The 16,235-nt window shown below is 48.2% G+C and overlaps 1 protein-coding gene across 1 annotated transcript in view; it reads left to right on the forward strand.

Annotated features, from left to right (window-relative positions):
* The first annotated feature begins 4,843 nt into the window (after positions 1–4,843).
* Positions 4,844–16,235, forward strand: part of STK33 (serine/threonine kinase 33) — a 170,336-nt gene continuing 158,944 nt past the window's right edge. Inside the window, exon 1 of the mRNA XM_068260766.1 lies at positions 4,844–4,956. The gene's annotated coding sequence lies outside the window, so the exon portion shown is untranslated. The remainder of the gene's footprint in view (positions 4,957–16,235) is intronic.

A 16,235-nucleotide genomic window follows, 5' to 3' on the forward strand; every position in this document is an offset into this window, starting at 1 on the left:
TGACATGTTTGCCCGCATTGCGTTTTTTTTGTACTGAAATGTTTGCCCGCATTGCATTTATTTTGTACTGACATGTTTGCCCGCATTGCGTTTATTTTGTACTGACATGTTTGCCCGCATTGCGTTTATTTTGTACTGACATGTTTGGCCGCATTGCGTTTATTTTGTACTGACATGTTTGCCCACATTGCGTTTATTTTGTACTGAAATGTTTGCCCGCATTGCGTTTATTTTGTATTGACATGTTTGGCCGCATTGCGTTTATTTTGTACTGACATGTTTGCCCGCATTGCTCCCATTGCGTTTATTTTCTGGTGAAATGTTTCTCACATTGCGTTTATTTTGTACTGACATGTTTGCCCGCATAGCGTTTATTTTGTACTGACATGTTTGCCCGCATTGCGTTTATTTTGAACTGACATGTTTGGCCGCATTGCGTTTATTTTGAACTGACATGTTTGGCCGCATTGCGTTTATTTTGTACTGACATGTTTGCCCACATTGCATTTATTTTGTACTGACATGTTTGCCCGCATTGCTCCCATTGCGTTTATTTTCTGGTGAAATGTTTCTCACATTGGGTTTATTTTGTGCTGACATGTTGCCCGCATTGCGTTTATTTTTTGCTGACATGTTGCCCGCATTGCGTTTATTCTGTGCTGACATGTTGCCCATTGCGTTTATTTTCTGGTGTCTGGGGTAACTGTTACTGCATTTATTATTTAATGGTCATAGATGGCTATGTTTGGAGCTTTGTGGTTACGGTATACTATTAGCATCACGCAGTTTCTGCACACCCATGATGCGAAGTCTCGTTTGACCACATCATGGCGTAAACACTGCTTTCTTATGCCTCGCTGTTACATCATTACGTTAGCTCCGCCCATACAATATCATGGCCACACCCATTTTTCACAGCAGCGCGCTGCCCTACCCACCCCCAGTCTTCGTCGCTGCGCGCTCCTCAGCCCCCCCCCCCCCCCCGTCCCCGTCCCCGATTGGACTCACAAAAATCTGGTCACTCTATTTTAGGGTACACATTACCACCAGTGCTAGGGGAACTTTATTTGTTCACCCAGTTCTCTCTAGCTCTCTCCCTGCTTAAAAATCATCCTTCATTCCTCACGCAGCTCACAAATATACTTCACTGTGTTCCAGCATGCAGGAGAGTCTGAGGGGGAGGCTGATCTGAGGAGGTAACAGGTAACTAGATGTGCTGTAATTATGAGCGTCCGCACGTATGGCAAATTGGGGCGGCTGCCTCCCCCTGGCTGCCCGCTGCCCCCCCGGCCGCCGGCCGAATCAGTGCCGGCGCCCCTCTCTACCCCCCACCCGACTCAGCGCAGTGAAGGGGGAGCAGCAGGCATAGCGGTGAAGGGGGGACAGTGGCGGGGAAGGGGGGAGGTCTCCCCCCCTTCCCTCACCTTGGGGCTCCTTACTCTCTCCCCCCCCCCTCCATAATGCAGTGGCGGGAGCAGCGCAGCAGAACACTTCCTCTATTTACTGCTCGCGAGGAAGGTTCTGTGCGCAGCTGGTCTGGTCTGGTCAGTGACGTCAGACCAGCGACGCACAGATCTCCCTCTCGCACATGGAGAGGAAGTGTTCTCCTCCACTGCCGCCCGCTGCATTATGGAGTGGGGAGTCGGACCGAGGAAGGGTGAGGGAACGGGGGCGAGACTTTCCTCTTCCCCGCCACTGTCCCTACTGGCCGCACTACTTAAACTGGGGGGAAGGGGGGGGGGGTCCCTGTCACTACCTGAACTGGTGGGCTCCTGTCACTACCTGAACTGGTGGGCTCCTGTCACTACCTGAACTGGGGGGGGGGGGTCCCTGTCACTACCTGAACTGGGGGGGGTCCATGTCACCACCTGAACTGGTGGGCTCCTGTCACTACTTGAACTGGGGGGTCTCTGTCACTACCTGAACTGGTGGGCTCCTGTCACTACCTGAACTAAGGGTCCCTGTCACTACCTGAACAGGGGGGCTCCCTGTCACTACCTGAACTTGGGGGGTCCATGTCACCACCTGAACTGGTGGGCTCCTGTCACTACCTGAACTGGGGGTCCCTGTCACTACCTGAACTGGTGGGCTCCTGTCACTACCTGAACTGGGGGGTCCCTGTCACTACCTGAACTGGTGGGCTCCTGTCACTACCTGAACTGGGGGTCCCTGTCACTACCTGAACTGGGGGTCCCTGTCTCTACCTGAACTGGGGGGGCTCCTGTCACTACTTAAACTGTGGGGTCCCTTTTACTACCTGAACTGGGGTGGGGGGCTCCTGTCACTACCTGAATGGTGGGGTCCCAGTCACTACCTGAACTGGGGGGCCTGTCGCTACCTAAACTGGAGGGTACCTGGCGCTACCTAAACTAGGGGGCACCTGTCACTGCCTAAACTATCTAGGCCAGCCAGCACAGCATCACCGCCAGCCAGGCCAGCCCAGCATCACCTCCAGCCAGGCCAGCTCAGCATCACCGCCAGCCAGGCCACAGCATCACTGCCAGGCCTTTCGGCACACACATAATTCCCAAGCCAGCCAAAAACAGTATTGCCAGGCCAGCCAAGCACAGCAGCCAGTAGAGGAAAATTCAGAAGCCAGGTGAGAGGTGTCTACCATATTAAAGGAGTTGTCTGTCAAAAATAAATAAAATAAGCGCTACTTACTGGGGGCTTCCTCCAGCTCCAAGCTCCCAGCACGTCCCTCGCCGCAGCTCTCCCTTCAGCTCCGACCCGGTCCCCGGCGATGACGTCAGAGCGACCTGGAGGTCGCTCTGTACTGCGCCTGCGCGATTGGCGCTGTCAATCACCGCCGCGTGGGCCGGAGCGGACTGCGCAGGCGAAGTAGTTCTGCGCAGTCCGCTCCGGCCCACGCGGCGGTGATTGACAGCGCCAATCACGCAGGCACAGTACAGAGCGACCTCCAGGTCGCTCTGACATCATCGCCGGGGACCGGGTCAGAGCTGAAGGGAGAGCTGCGGTGAGGGACGTGCTGGGAGCTTGGGGCTGGAGGAAGCCCCTGGTAAGTAGCGCTTATTTTATTTATTTTTGCCGGATAACTCCTTTAAGGTGTCATTCTGCCTATTTATGTGAAATGCTGTCTATTTATGTGCCTCATGACTGCTGAATTTGTCTTGTTGGGGGCCTCATGATTTGTTGTGGGCCTCAAGATTGCTGAATTTGTCTTGTTGGGGGCCTCAAGATTGCTGAATTTGTCTTGATGGGGGCCTCATGATTGCTGAATTTGTCTTGTTGGGGGTCACATGATTGCTAACTGCGAGACTATGGGAAAAGCTGAATCATCATCATATAAGACAATAGCATTAAACCTACTTTTTCAGCTTTTTAAAACAGAAAATGTAACTGGGAGGTTCGAAAAAAATGAATACATTTTTCAGGAGTAGGATGGATGAAATTGTTTATCGTCACAGTTTATTTTCAACTTGGATTTTCCATAATGTTCATGTATGAGTCAAAATGTTTGTATTTAGTTGAAATTGCTGTTGGCACTTTGCGATAGATAAGTGACTTTTGGGTTGCAGTTTGGACAGTTTGGACAGGATCTTTATCAGTCAGAGAAAGACAAGGAACACAGATTGCTGGAATCTTTAACCCCTCACCACCATCTGAATAAGATTCTTTCAGCAAAGGGATAATTAAACTATACACTCAGGAGTTGATAGCAACCCCCTGTGCAGGGACATGGACATGAGGATTTTACAGCAGAGAGGCAGAGCTGTGCGAGGAAGGAAACTGCTCCTAGTACTTTTGGTAATGTGTGCCCTAACATACAGCATTAAAAAAAAATGCTTCAATCGATAGTATTCCTTTAATTTTGGTCCTGCCGAGGGTTACCTCAGGTTCTCTTTAAGTTGAATTCCCGTTATCGGGTAAATCCTGACTCTAGTCACCTAAGTTCCCCTGTATGACAGATCAGAACCTGTATATTGTTTGGTCTTAACTAGCTCATATTACAGCTTGTTTTGTCTTCATTGTAAGGAATTCGCAGCTGTGGCTTTATTTTAATGAACAGGTTAATTTTCTGCAGCTTTGCAATGTATCAGCTAACAATGTCATTAGGAAATCTCATCCATTCTCCGCAATAAATGGATCCCTGGAGAGAAGCTGTTTGTAAACTCAGAGATGTTTTCCTACATTGGTGAGAAAAAATTAATTAAACTTTCTGTATCACTTGCAGATACGAGGGCAGCATTTGTTACAGAACAGACGCCCGGCGCTTCTGCCGGAAACACCGAATACACTTCAGACTCCGCTGGTGCAAAAAGGAAAACAGTAATTAAAGCAAATAAATCAATATGTGAGCGTAAATAAAATATCTCTTTGCAGCCTTTGCATTAATCAGTTCTCAGACTTTGAGATACTGGTTTTATAATTTTTAAATTCGGCATTGTTATTACTACTATACCCAGGGCCGTGCCGACACAGAGGCCGACGAGGCTGGAGCCTCAGGGCGCATGTCATTAGCACTCTGGAGGGGCGGAACTTGCAGTCTGTGTGACTCACTCTGTGTTACCTCTGCTGGCCGCCCCCCGCTGTATTCGTGCTGCGTGCTGCCTGCCCTGCTGTGCCGCCCAGCGCCCACAGTGCTGTCTGTCTGTCTAAAGCGGGAGCGGAGTATACATATTCCGCTCTCCGCTACCTGGCTTGTTGTTGTTGTCATGGTCACCGTCCGTCCCGGTGACTCCAAAGTGCGCCGCCGCCCTCCCCTCTCTCTCTCACACAGAGCGGCCAACCAGCGTGCGCCTCTCTGTGTGACGTCGGGCAGCCTGTGGGTCCCGCCCCCTCACAACGTCGCCTGTCTCCTCGCCTGTGAATCAGCAGCTAGGGAGGAGTCAGGCAGGAGACAGTGTGGCTGTGTTGACGGCGGGGGAATCGTCTGCCCTGTGTGGCCCGCGGCTGGCTGTCTGTCCCTCAGTCCCTGTCCCAAGTCAAGTAAAAGTAAGTGTGACAGGCAGCAGGCACAGCTGCACAGGCAGCATTATTATGGTGAATCTATTATAGTATTACACAGGGCCCCCAATGCCTCCTAGTCCCAATCCCATCATACATACATTTATATTTTAGATATTAATGTGACACACTGACTCAGAGCTCCTGTCCTGCATTATTGATAATAGTATAATGTGACAAGCACTGGCTGCAAATCTATATCAGCTGCTGATAATACAGTATCCATTTATGGTGCATTATATGATGGATAATGTTAGTGTGTCTATACCACAGACACACTAATATTATCCATCATATAATGCACCATAACTGGATACTGTATAGTATTATCAGCAGCTGATATAGATTTGCAGCCAGTGCTTGTCACATTATACTATTATGTATACTATCAATAATGCAGGGCAGAGGTCTGTCATCAATCGTGTCACTTAGGTGACTGGCTGCTATTCATTGGATTGAACAATGCACCTTATTTTGGTGTTAAAGGAATCATTAGGTAAACAATTAGCTTTACTCACCTGGGGCTTTCTCCGCTCCGCTCTCCGCCGCTGTCCCGGGCTCGCCGCATGGTGCAGAGGACAACCTCGAGGTTGTCCTTACTGTGCCTGCGTGAAGCGCTGCTGTCAATCATGGCCACAGTGTCCGCTGCGCAGGTGCAGTAGTTCTGCGCAGTGCGCAGCGGACATTGTGGCCATGATTGACAGCGGCGCTTCACGCAGGCGCAGTAAGGACAACCTCAAGGTCATCCTCTGCACCGTGCGGGGAACCCGGTAAAGCGGCAGAGAGCAGAGCGGTCAGTGTGGGACAGTCGGCTGCAAGGGGCTGGAGAAAGCCCCAGGTGAGTAAAGCTGATTTTTTTTTTTTTTTTTTGCCTGATGATTCCTTTAAGTTCCCAGTTTAAGTTTATTGCTAGATCCCCAATTCTTATGTGTTTATTTGGCACCTGAAATATGAGGGGTGCACACATTGCTTAAAGGATACATCTGATGAACATAATAAAAAAATGAGATTCACTTACCTGGGTGGGGACTTCCTCTGCCCCTGGCTGGGAGCCTGTGTGTCCCTCAGCGCAGCTCCGCTTCCAGTCCGTCTCCTGTTATCCCCTCCGTAGCAGCACACAGCTAATCTGCTTGCTATGAAGCTCCCGTCAGTGGGACCATTCTGTGCAGACGCATTACTTTCCCGCCTGTGAAGAATGCTCCCGGCAATTGGAGCTTGATAGCAAGCAGATCAGATGGGCCCCTGCGCAATGGATCCCGACCTTCCAGTTCGGCATTTGCTACAGAGGGGGCCACAATAGATGGGCTGGGACTCTTGGAGCGGAGCTGTGCCCAGGGACACACAGGCTGGGGCTGGAGGAAGACTCAGGTAAGTAAATCTGTTTCTTTTTTAATTTGTCAGATGTATCCTTTGAAGAGACTCTGAATTCTCCAAAAAATGACGTTTTTACCTTAAAAACCTCATTAACATTATTGCCCCTGTTTAATCGCCGCATTCCCCACGTCTGAAAACACCCTAAATCACCCCAAACTCTCTGGGGTACATTGCAGGCTCCTTCCGCATAGAGGTAGAGCATTTTGCTGCAGCTCTGCTTCTATGCGTGTCAATCAGCGCAGAACGCCACTTCTCCCCCGCCCCTCTCAGTCTTCCTTCACTGAGAGGGGCGGGGAAGAGGTAGATACGTGCATAGAGGCTGCAGCAAAATCCACGACCAAGAAAGTCGTGGATTCTGCCGAGCGAGTTTGGGGTGGTTTAGGGTGTTTTGATTTAAGAGGGGCAATAATGTTAATGAGGTTTTTAAAGTAAAAACCTTATATTTTGGAGACTTCAGAGTCTCTTTAAGCTATGTACTCACCTAAAGTGTCATTACTTGACAAGCTTGATCGAACGTTCAAGCGATCGTGGTACTTTACACGAGCGTCTTTGAGGATCTTAAAGATCTGATCTTCTGTGTCTGTAGTTTGAGAATGCGCAATCGCCACAGGGAGGACACAACATTTAACATGCGTTTGTTAAACAATGTTTCCCGACGTTGAGTAACATTGTGCGCACTATTGCTGGCTGAGTACGACCCTTTAGGGGTATCTGCTGTACTCCAGTGGGGCAGGTGGGCAGAGAGCACATCATAAATTATATATACAGTTTATATATACAGTAGTGACTCTGCTTAGCCCATAAAATTGAAATAAACCAATCAAGAATAGTTACTTGTGCTGCTTCCATAAAGCAGTCCCCATATTTTTAAAGTCCGATGTACATATCTGATAGTGACTGTATATATGATGTGTACACAGGAATCTCTTATATATACGAAATAACATCTATGCTGTAAGAATAAAGCCTGATGTGTAGATGTGTAACTAATAGTGATGGTCAATGAGATGGAAATAATTCTGCGCTGATGCTGATTTATGCACTCCTTTTGCTCATTAAATCAAAAAATTTGATATGTTAAAATTTGGTTTGATGACTATGAATTAAATGGGACCTGAGACGGATGAAAAGAAAAGTTTTATACATACCTGGGGCTTCCTCCAGCTCCCTTCAGGCTAATTAGTCCCTCGCTGTCCTCCTCCGCCACCTGGATCTTCTGCTATGAATCCCGGTAATTCAGCCATTCAGCGCAGTCCGGCCGCGTGACACTTCCACAGCCAGGAGCGTTCTGCACCTGCACAATAGTGCTGTGCAGGTGTAGTACGTTCCTGGTGGTGGAGTGTGTGCATGCGTACTACGCCAGACTGGCTCAAGTGCCTGTACCCATGGCAGAAGATCCAGGTGGCGGAGGAGGACAGTGAGGGACTGATTAGTCTAAAGGTGGCTGGAGGAAGCCCCAGGTATATATAAACTTTCATCTCAGGTTTACTATACTCTACATATCAGTTCTATCTAAAAGTTCCATCTATCTGATGGAAAATTGTACCGTGTAGATGAGGCTTAATACTTTTAGCCATAGCCCCTAAACAAGCATGCAGTACATCAGGTATTTCTGACATTATTGTCAGATTTGACATGCTTGTTTTCAGACACTACAGCAGCCAAATAGACCAGCAGGACAGCCAAGCAACTGGTATTGTTTATAAGGAAATACATATGGCAGCCTCCTTATGCCTGTCGTTACAGTTGTCCTTTAAACTGTGCATATTTATGTGCAATTACAACAGTTGGATTGACTTGAGCTGCGTCTTATCAGTTGTTGGTCGCCTCTTATCAGTGATATTTTACTTGACAAAAGTTGTCCAACTTCTTCAAGTTGTTTGATAATTGTGCATTTAAAAGACTTTTGCTGAGCGTGTGTGTGAGGCTAAGTTCACAGTGGGACGTTAAAGTCGCGCGTTAAAACAGCATTTAACGCAGAATAACTCACTGCAATGAAAAATCAATGCCCTGTTCACAGTGCACACGTTGCGTTGGTATCTAACGCTGCACGTTAAGTAAAAGTACTGCATGCAGTGCGTTATACACGTTTTTAGCTGCGTTGGACTGTTTGCACATGCTCAGTAATGACTTGGAAGCATACTTTTCATTGCCTGTATTTTTTACTGTATCTGCTGTATGCGACGGTAACGCTGCGTTGCCACTTTTTGGGCGCGTTGCGTTGTAAGCATGCGGTGCGACTTTAACGTGGCATCAAAACGCAACGTCCCACTGTGAATCTAGCCTGAGGCTTTATGGATTCAGGAAAGACAAATGTTTAAGCAATTTTTTCTGCATTTAAACATACATGTTCTTTTGCTGTTAATTTATTTGTATTTGCACTTATTACCTAATTTATACAAAAAAATGTTGGTATCACTTGTTTGCTGTTAATTTATATTAATCTGTTCTCCTGTGGGAAAATACTGTCTTATTTTTGGATATCTTTAAGGAGGGGGCGCACTTGGGGGGGGGGGGGGCACTTGGGGTGGGGGGCGCACTTGGGCAGCTCAGCCTCTGTTGATGGTGGACCTTGTCCCGGCCCTGACTATACCATTACTACTATGGTGACAATATTAATCATTATCTTCTAAGGAGCCACAAGATGGCAGTGTTGCAGTGTGTAATATAATGCCTTCACTGATACACTGTACACAGTCTGTATAGAAGAGGTCTAAATCAGGCACCTGATGATCTCTAAGTAATAGGTACTAATGTCTGCACATACATTAGATTCCATTATCATAAACTCCATAGGACCAGGAAAAGTAGTTTACTATATCAGAAGTTTACTATATCAGAAATTGTCATACTCATGCACATAAAGTATACTATAGTACTGTATTAATTGGGAGTCATTTTTTTTCTTTTTAATGCTTCAGCAAGCGAGCACAGACAGCGTTTGAGCTAGATCAAAATGCACAGTGCTCATGCAGGGATTTGCATGCAATAACCACACAACAGCTTGTTTAGGAAGCATAGATCTCACCAGGTAAAGCAGATGCAGTACTTATAGTGTACTCCTCTGTCTATATTTCTGTGCAGCCTGGATGATACTGTAGTGTTGCAGCCATGCACAAGCAAGTCACAGATGATAGGCAATTCTCTCAGTAATCAGGCAACAGCTTGTATAGGAAGCATAGGTCTCACCAGTTAATGCAGATACAGTAAGTATAGTGTGCTCCTCTGTCCACATTTCTGTGCAGCTTGGATGATACTGTAGTGTTCCAGTCAAGCACAAGCAAGTCACAGATAATAGGCAATCCCCTCAGTAATCAGGCAGCAGCTTACACAGGAAGCATAGGTCTCACTGGCTCGTGTTTTTGAGGTAATCCACACAGGCCCAGAAAGAAGTGTGCAGATACCGAGTAGGCTACATGTGGCTGCCAGCTAGGCCACTGACCATGGGTTATGGGTCTCTGACTTAAGCATGGGCCCACCCACTTCCACTATAGCCAGATACAGAATATTCCAGGGGCCAAAAAACAGGTTGACTATAACAGAAGTTCTATTATATCAGGGTTTACTATACCAAGCATTACTCCCATATACTTGGCCGGGACCTGGACCATTAGTTTACTATACCCAACGGCTTACTATATCAGTGTTTACTACAACTAGATTATACTGTACCAAAAAAAAAAAAAGATATACACAATACATAAACAATAAATGAGTGCAATGTGTTGCTGTGTGTAAGGCTGCGTACACAATGGCACCAAAAACATTACATTAGCATAGCAAAACAGAACAGATCCTATGCTAAACAATGGGATCCATTCACATTAGTCCATTATGCTGGGAATACACGGTTCGTTTTTGCCTTCGTTTAAACCTTCGTTTCGATTGTGCCTTTTGTCCTTTTCGATCCCGAAATAATCGATCATACGGTTAATATCACCACCCACGGTTTCGTTTTTTTTTTCGATTCTGATGGTTTCGTTTTTCCAATGATCGAAGGCTGCAAAGAAACGAAACGAAAATCCCTTTTTACAGGGACGGACTAGCATAAACGAATATATAATCGATCTGAACAGCCATCAAGCCTACCAATGGCTCGATTAGATGGATAAAGAGAGATAATATCAAACATGTTCGATCACTAGTCGTTCGTTTTTGGGGTCTATTAATCGAAACTATAATGAGATTATGACTATTTTCACATACGTTTTCAACACTCGATTCGTTTACCGAATGAATCGAAGGTTTAAACGAAGGCAAAAACGAACCGTGTATTCCCAGCATTAGAAACAGATATTTTCCGTATCGGCTAGACATAGCAGATATAGACAGGGATACCAAGCAGGTGGTAATGCAAAATGGAACTGAAAACACAGTTGAAAAACTGATGCCCATTGTAATGAACTGGTCCATTTAAAACAGAAAACTGTCAGTTATTACAGGATCAGTTTGTTCATCCGCCCAGCATGAACCCAACCCTATAGTAAAAACTATGGTAATATATTCAACTTTATTGAGCATTAAACATTCTGTTGTCACTGTTGTCCATCCATTGGGGATAACAGGAATTTCTGGGAGCCAATGAGGTATATTCAAGCTCACTCAATTTGCAAATTTTGTAACCAAACTGTGATTTTACTGCTATTCTAAGACAGGAGTAAGCGTGACTGCAGCCACGTCACAGGAGCTGTGTGTCCACAGTGTTGTCACTGGAGGTTGAGTGACCACAGCTACGTCACAGGAGCTGAGTGACTACAGCCGCACTAAACTTTGATTTCAGTGCTATTCTAGGACAGGAGTAGTGTGATTGCAGCCGCGTCACAGGTGAGTAGTGTGATTGCAGCCATGTCACAGGAGCTTAGTGACAACAGTCTTGTCACAGGAGGCTGAGTGACTACAGCCATGTCACAGGAGGCCAAGTAACCACAGTGAAGTCACCGGAGGCTGAGTGACCACAGCCTTGTCACAGGAGGCTGAGTGACTACAGCCATGTCACAGGAGCTAAGTGACTACAGCCACGTCACAGGAGGCCAAGTAACCACAGCCTTGTCATAGGAAGCTAAGTGACCACAGCCGTGTCACAGGAGCTAAGTGACTACAGCCTTGTCATAGGAAGCTAAGTGACCACAGTCGTGTCAAAGGAGCTAAATGACCACAGCCTTGTCACGGGAGGCTGAGTGACCACAGACACGACACAGGAGCTGAGTGACTACAGCACGTCACAGGAGCTGAGTGACCACAGTGTTGTCACAGGAGCTGAGTGACTACAGCCTTGTCACGGGAGCCAAAAGACCACAGCATTGTCACAAGAGCTGAGTGACCACAGCGTTGTCACAGGGTCTGTGTGACCATGGTCCTTCCTTTACAGAAGGCTTTGACCACAACAATCGCTGCAGGATGATCCCAGCTGGGTCAGAGGAGCTTGAGTGATGATATAGCCGTGTCATATAGGAGGCAGAGTGACCAAGTGACCAAAATGAGGTGTAAGACAAGACAACAGCAATGCCCAAAGGAGTAACCACAACTATTTCACATGAGCTGAGTGACCACAGCTCGCCCTGAGCTATTTAGCCTGGATGCTGCTCTGGTTATATAGTGCTGACATTTTCATAGAGTTCTAGTCAGAGCTGATTCCTCCACTAGGCAGGTGCCTAAGGCCTGGTTAACATTAGCCCCCACTAACGTTTTAATTGTTTAGAGTCCCATTTCACTTTAATCCGTCGTTGGTCCTAGACATCTCAGAGGACCTGACAAATCAAACCCTACCATAGTTATAGTGTAATTATTATGTACAGCTCCGTTTCTAGGGGTGGGCGAACACCCTGAATGCTATGAGGGAGGGGGGAACCACGGCCTCACTGGGACTCAGCAGAGGGGAAGGGAGCCTGACTTCTCCCTCCCCCCATGCTGACCCCTCTTTGCAGAGAAAGCGCAGCGAAAGGTAACTCGCCTCCCTTCCCTCTCCAAGTACCGCTCACTTGCCGCTGGTCTCCCTCTGCACAGCCGCTTATACACTCTCTTCTTCCTACTAATCAAGAAGGGAAAGTATAATTAGCTATGCAGACGGAGCAGACCAGCGGCAAGTGAGCGGCGCTAGGAGCGGGAAGGGAGGTGAGTTGCTCATATGAGGCTTCAAAGAGGGGCCCCGGGGAGAGGGAGGTAAAAGTCGTGCTCTCCTCCCCGCAAGCTCCCCCGTCCATCACCTATGGGGGGGCCACCTAGGCTACCTACAGGGTGGGCCATTTATATGGATACACCTTAATAAAATGTGAATGGTTGGTGATATTAACTTCCTGTTTATGGCACATTAGTATATGTATTAGTATATGAGGGGGGGGGGGGGGGGACTTTTCAAGATGGGTGTTGACCATGGCAGCCATTTTGAAGTCAGACATTTGGAATCCAACTTTTGTTTTTTCAATAGGAAGAGGGTCATGTGACACGTCAAACTTATCGGGAAATTCACAAGAAAAACAATGGTGTGATTGGTTTTAACATAACTTTATTCTTTCATGAGTTATTTACAAGTTTCTGACCACTTATAAAATGTGTTCAAAGTGCTGCCCATTGTGTTGGATTGTCAATGCAACCCTCTTCTCCCACTCTTCACACACTGATAGCAACACCGCAGGAGAAATGCTAGCACAGGATTCCACTATCCGTAGTTTCAGGTGCTGCACATCTCGTATCTTCACAGCATAGACAATTGCTTTCAGATGACCCCAAAGATAAAAGTCTAAGCGGGTCAGATCGGGAGACCTTGGGGGCCAGCGAAGTTGCTACATGATGATGTGTTTCCCTCTTTATGCACTGAAGCTGGCACGTTGCCTGAGTTTTTCCAGCAAGATGGTGCACCACCACATTATGGGTATCAGGTCCGAGCATTCCTAGATGAACAGTTTCCTGGAAAGTGGATTGGTCGTTGTGGGCCAGTTGAATGGCCCCCAAGGTCTCCCGATCTGGCACCTATACATAGTTACCTATACTGAACCTATAATGGCAGCACCTATACATAGTTACCTATACTAAAGGCACCTATACCCAGAGGCGGCCTTTGGGGGGGGGGCAAGTGGGGCAATCGCCCCAGGCCCTGCACCTGAAGGGGGCCCCGCACCCTCTGCAGGGGCCTCAGATTACTCCATGGCTTGAGTGCATCGATCGGGGAGCAGCTACATCACCACAGCTGACATATAAGTTACAATTATGGCCGTTCTCCACCCCAGTTCCCGCATGTCAGTGGATGCGGGATTTCCAACGGAGAGACGTAGCTGATACGTCAGTTTGGAGAGATCTCGCTGCGCTGCCAGGGGTAATGGGAAGTTAGAAACCTCAGGGCACATGTGGCAGGCACAGAGCGAGATTTCTCCAACTACCGACATGCACCAGAAGGGACTGAGGAGAAGAGAAGAAAGGTGAGCTATGCAGACCAGCCTGAGAGTCCTGGTAAGCAGCAGCACCCAGTGTTGTGCTAACAGCCACCCCAGTCAACACATTCATCTTTTCCCATACAGCATGACCCTCTCTCCACACCCAGCATTTCCCTCATCCAGCAGCACACCACACAGCATGTAGCATGTCACTCCTTCCCCACCCACCGGGTCACTCCTTCCCCACCCAGCAGCATCCAGCGCGTCCCTCCTTCTCCACCCAGCAGCATCCAGCGCTTCCCCCCCTTCCCCACCCAGCAGCATCCAGCGCGTCCCTCCTTCTCCACCCAGCAGCATCCAGCGCGTCCCTCCTTCCCCACCCAGCAGCATCCAGCGCGTCCCCCCTTCCCCACCCAGCAGCATCCAGTGCGTCCCTCCTTCCCCACCCATCAGCATCCAGCGCGTCCCTCCTTCCCCACCAATCAGCATCCAGCGCGTCCCCCCCCCCCTTCCCCACCCAGCAGCATCCAGCGCGCCCATCCTTCTCCACCCAGCAGCATCCAGCGCGTCCCCCCTTCCCCACCCAGCAGCATCCAGCGCGTCCCCCCCCCTTCCCCACCCAGCAGCATCCAGCGCGTCCCCCCTTCCCCACCCAGCAGCATCCAGCGCGTCTCTCCTTCCCCACCCAGCAGCATCCAGCGCGTCCCTCCTTCCCCACCCATCAGCATCCAGCGTGTCCCTCCTTCCCCACCCATCAGCATCCAGTGCATCCCTCCTTCCCCACCCAGCAGCATCCAGCGCGTCCCTCCTTTACCACCCAGAAGCATCCAAGGCGTCCCTCCTTTACCACCCAGAAGCATCCAAGGCGTCCCTCCTTTACCACCCAGAAGCATCCAAGGCATCCCCCCCCTTCCCTACCCAGCAGCATCCAGCGCGTCCCTTCTTCCCCACCCAGCAGCGTCCAGTGCATCCCTCCTTCCCCACCCAGCAGCATCCAGCGCGTCCCTCCTTTACCACCCAGAAGCATCCAAGGCGTCCCTCCTTTACCACCCAGAAGCATCCAAGGCATCCCCCCCTTCCCTACCCAGCAGCATCCAACGCGTCCCTCCTTCCCCTGTCTCTAGGCCCCGCGTATGACACTCGCCTCAGGCCCCGCGTACTCTAAGGCCGCCTCTGCCTATACCTAGATACCTATACTGAAGGCACTTATACCTAGCTACCTATACTGAAGGCACTAATACCTAGTTACCTATATTGGAAGGACCTATATCTAGCTACCTATACTGAAGGCACCTTTATCTAGCTATACTGAAGGCACCTTTACCTAGCTACCTATACTGATGGCACCTATACCTAGCTAATAAATCAAGTCTAGATATGGATGGGCTAAATGAACAAATATACCTTGGTGGGCATCAAAAAAGAGCCCACCAATGGTTGAACCCGGGTTCAGTAAAGTGCAAAAGTGAAAAACATGAGTGTGCAAACAAGGAGATCACATAAGACCAATTACTCTAAAGTGCAATGCAAACACAGGTAAAAAATGACAAAATGGCTGCAGAACAATAAAACAATACATATATCTCGGATCAGCCTATATCTAAAGTGCATCAGAGGATGTGCGCAAAGAAGATACTTAGCCCAGGGAGCAGTGAAAGATAGACCAGGCAGTGCAGCTGAAGACGGGAAAAGGGTCCCCTCAAAACATTCCCAGCAGCTCCGCGGGCGTTACCCCGCTTTGAAAGGAGGAGAGGACCTGTGAGGTGTGCAACGCCAGATCGGCGTTTAAATGCGGAAGAAGGGTGGGCAGAAGCCCAAAAGCCGTCGTGCGCCAGGCGGAAGTGACGTCACGGAGGCGGAAGTAGTGCAGCCAGAAGACCAGGAAGTGAGTACCACGCTGGAGCGCATGGGGAAAAGAATCCAATAGGTGAGTAGTTGTGCACAGAAAAGTGCACGCAGCGGCAAACAGAGGGGAGGAGAACGAGACAGAGTGAGTCCCTATCTATACACCATACCCCGCCTGCAGTAGATATCACCATATGGGCATATACAATATACATATGCTATAATTGTAATCATATAAATTTTAGGCATAAAACCGACATCCTGCCTCTGAAATATATATGTGTATCTACATATTAATATATTGATGCCAAATCTCAGAAAAAAGCCACACAATATGCAAAAGGTATCTAAAGAGACAAAAATAGCAGAAAAGAAATATATAATTAAAAATATCATTATTATGGAGATAGTAAATTCCAATTGAATTAAAGGGCCACAGTTCAGACAAAGGAGCAGTCCACAGATATGTTCCATCCTTAAAGGGTCCATGTCCAAAATGAGCAGAATCAAAGGTCCACCTTTCAAAGCTCTGTTTGATTGGAAAGCAACATCATGGAAAGAGCTACAAGAGTCCCTCCTGGTTCCATAGAAGTCTTTAAAGGGGTCCATGCATGAAAAGGCCAACACAAAGAAGTCCAACAAAGAAGTCCAACAAAAATCCATAACTGTCAGAGGTCACAA

Source organism: Hyperolius riggenbachi, chromosome 11, assembly GCF_040937935.1.
Source record: "Hyperolius riggenbachi isolate aHypRig1 chromosome 11, aHypRig1.pri, whole genome shotgun sequence".
NCBI lineage: Eukaryota > Metazoa > Chordata > Amphibia > Anura > Hyperoliidae > Hyperolius > Hyperolius riggenbachi.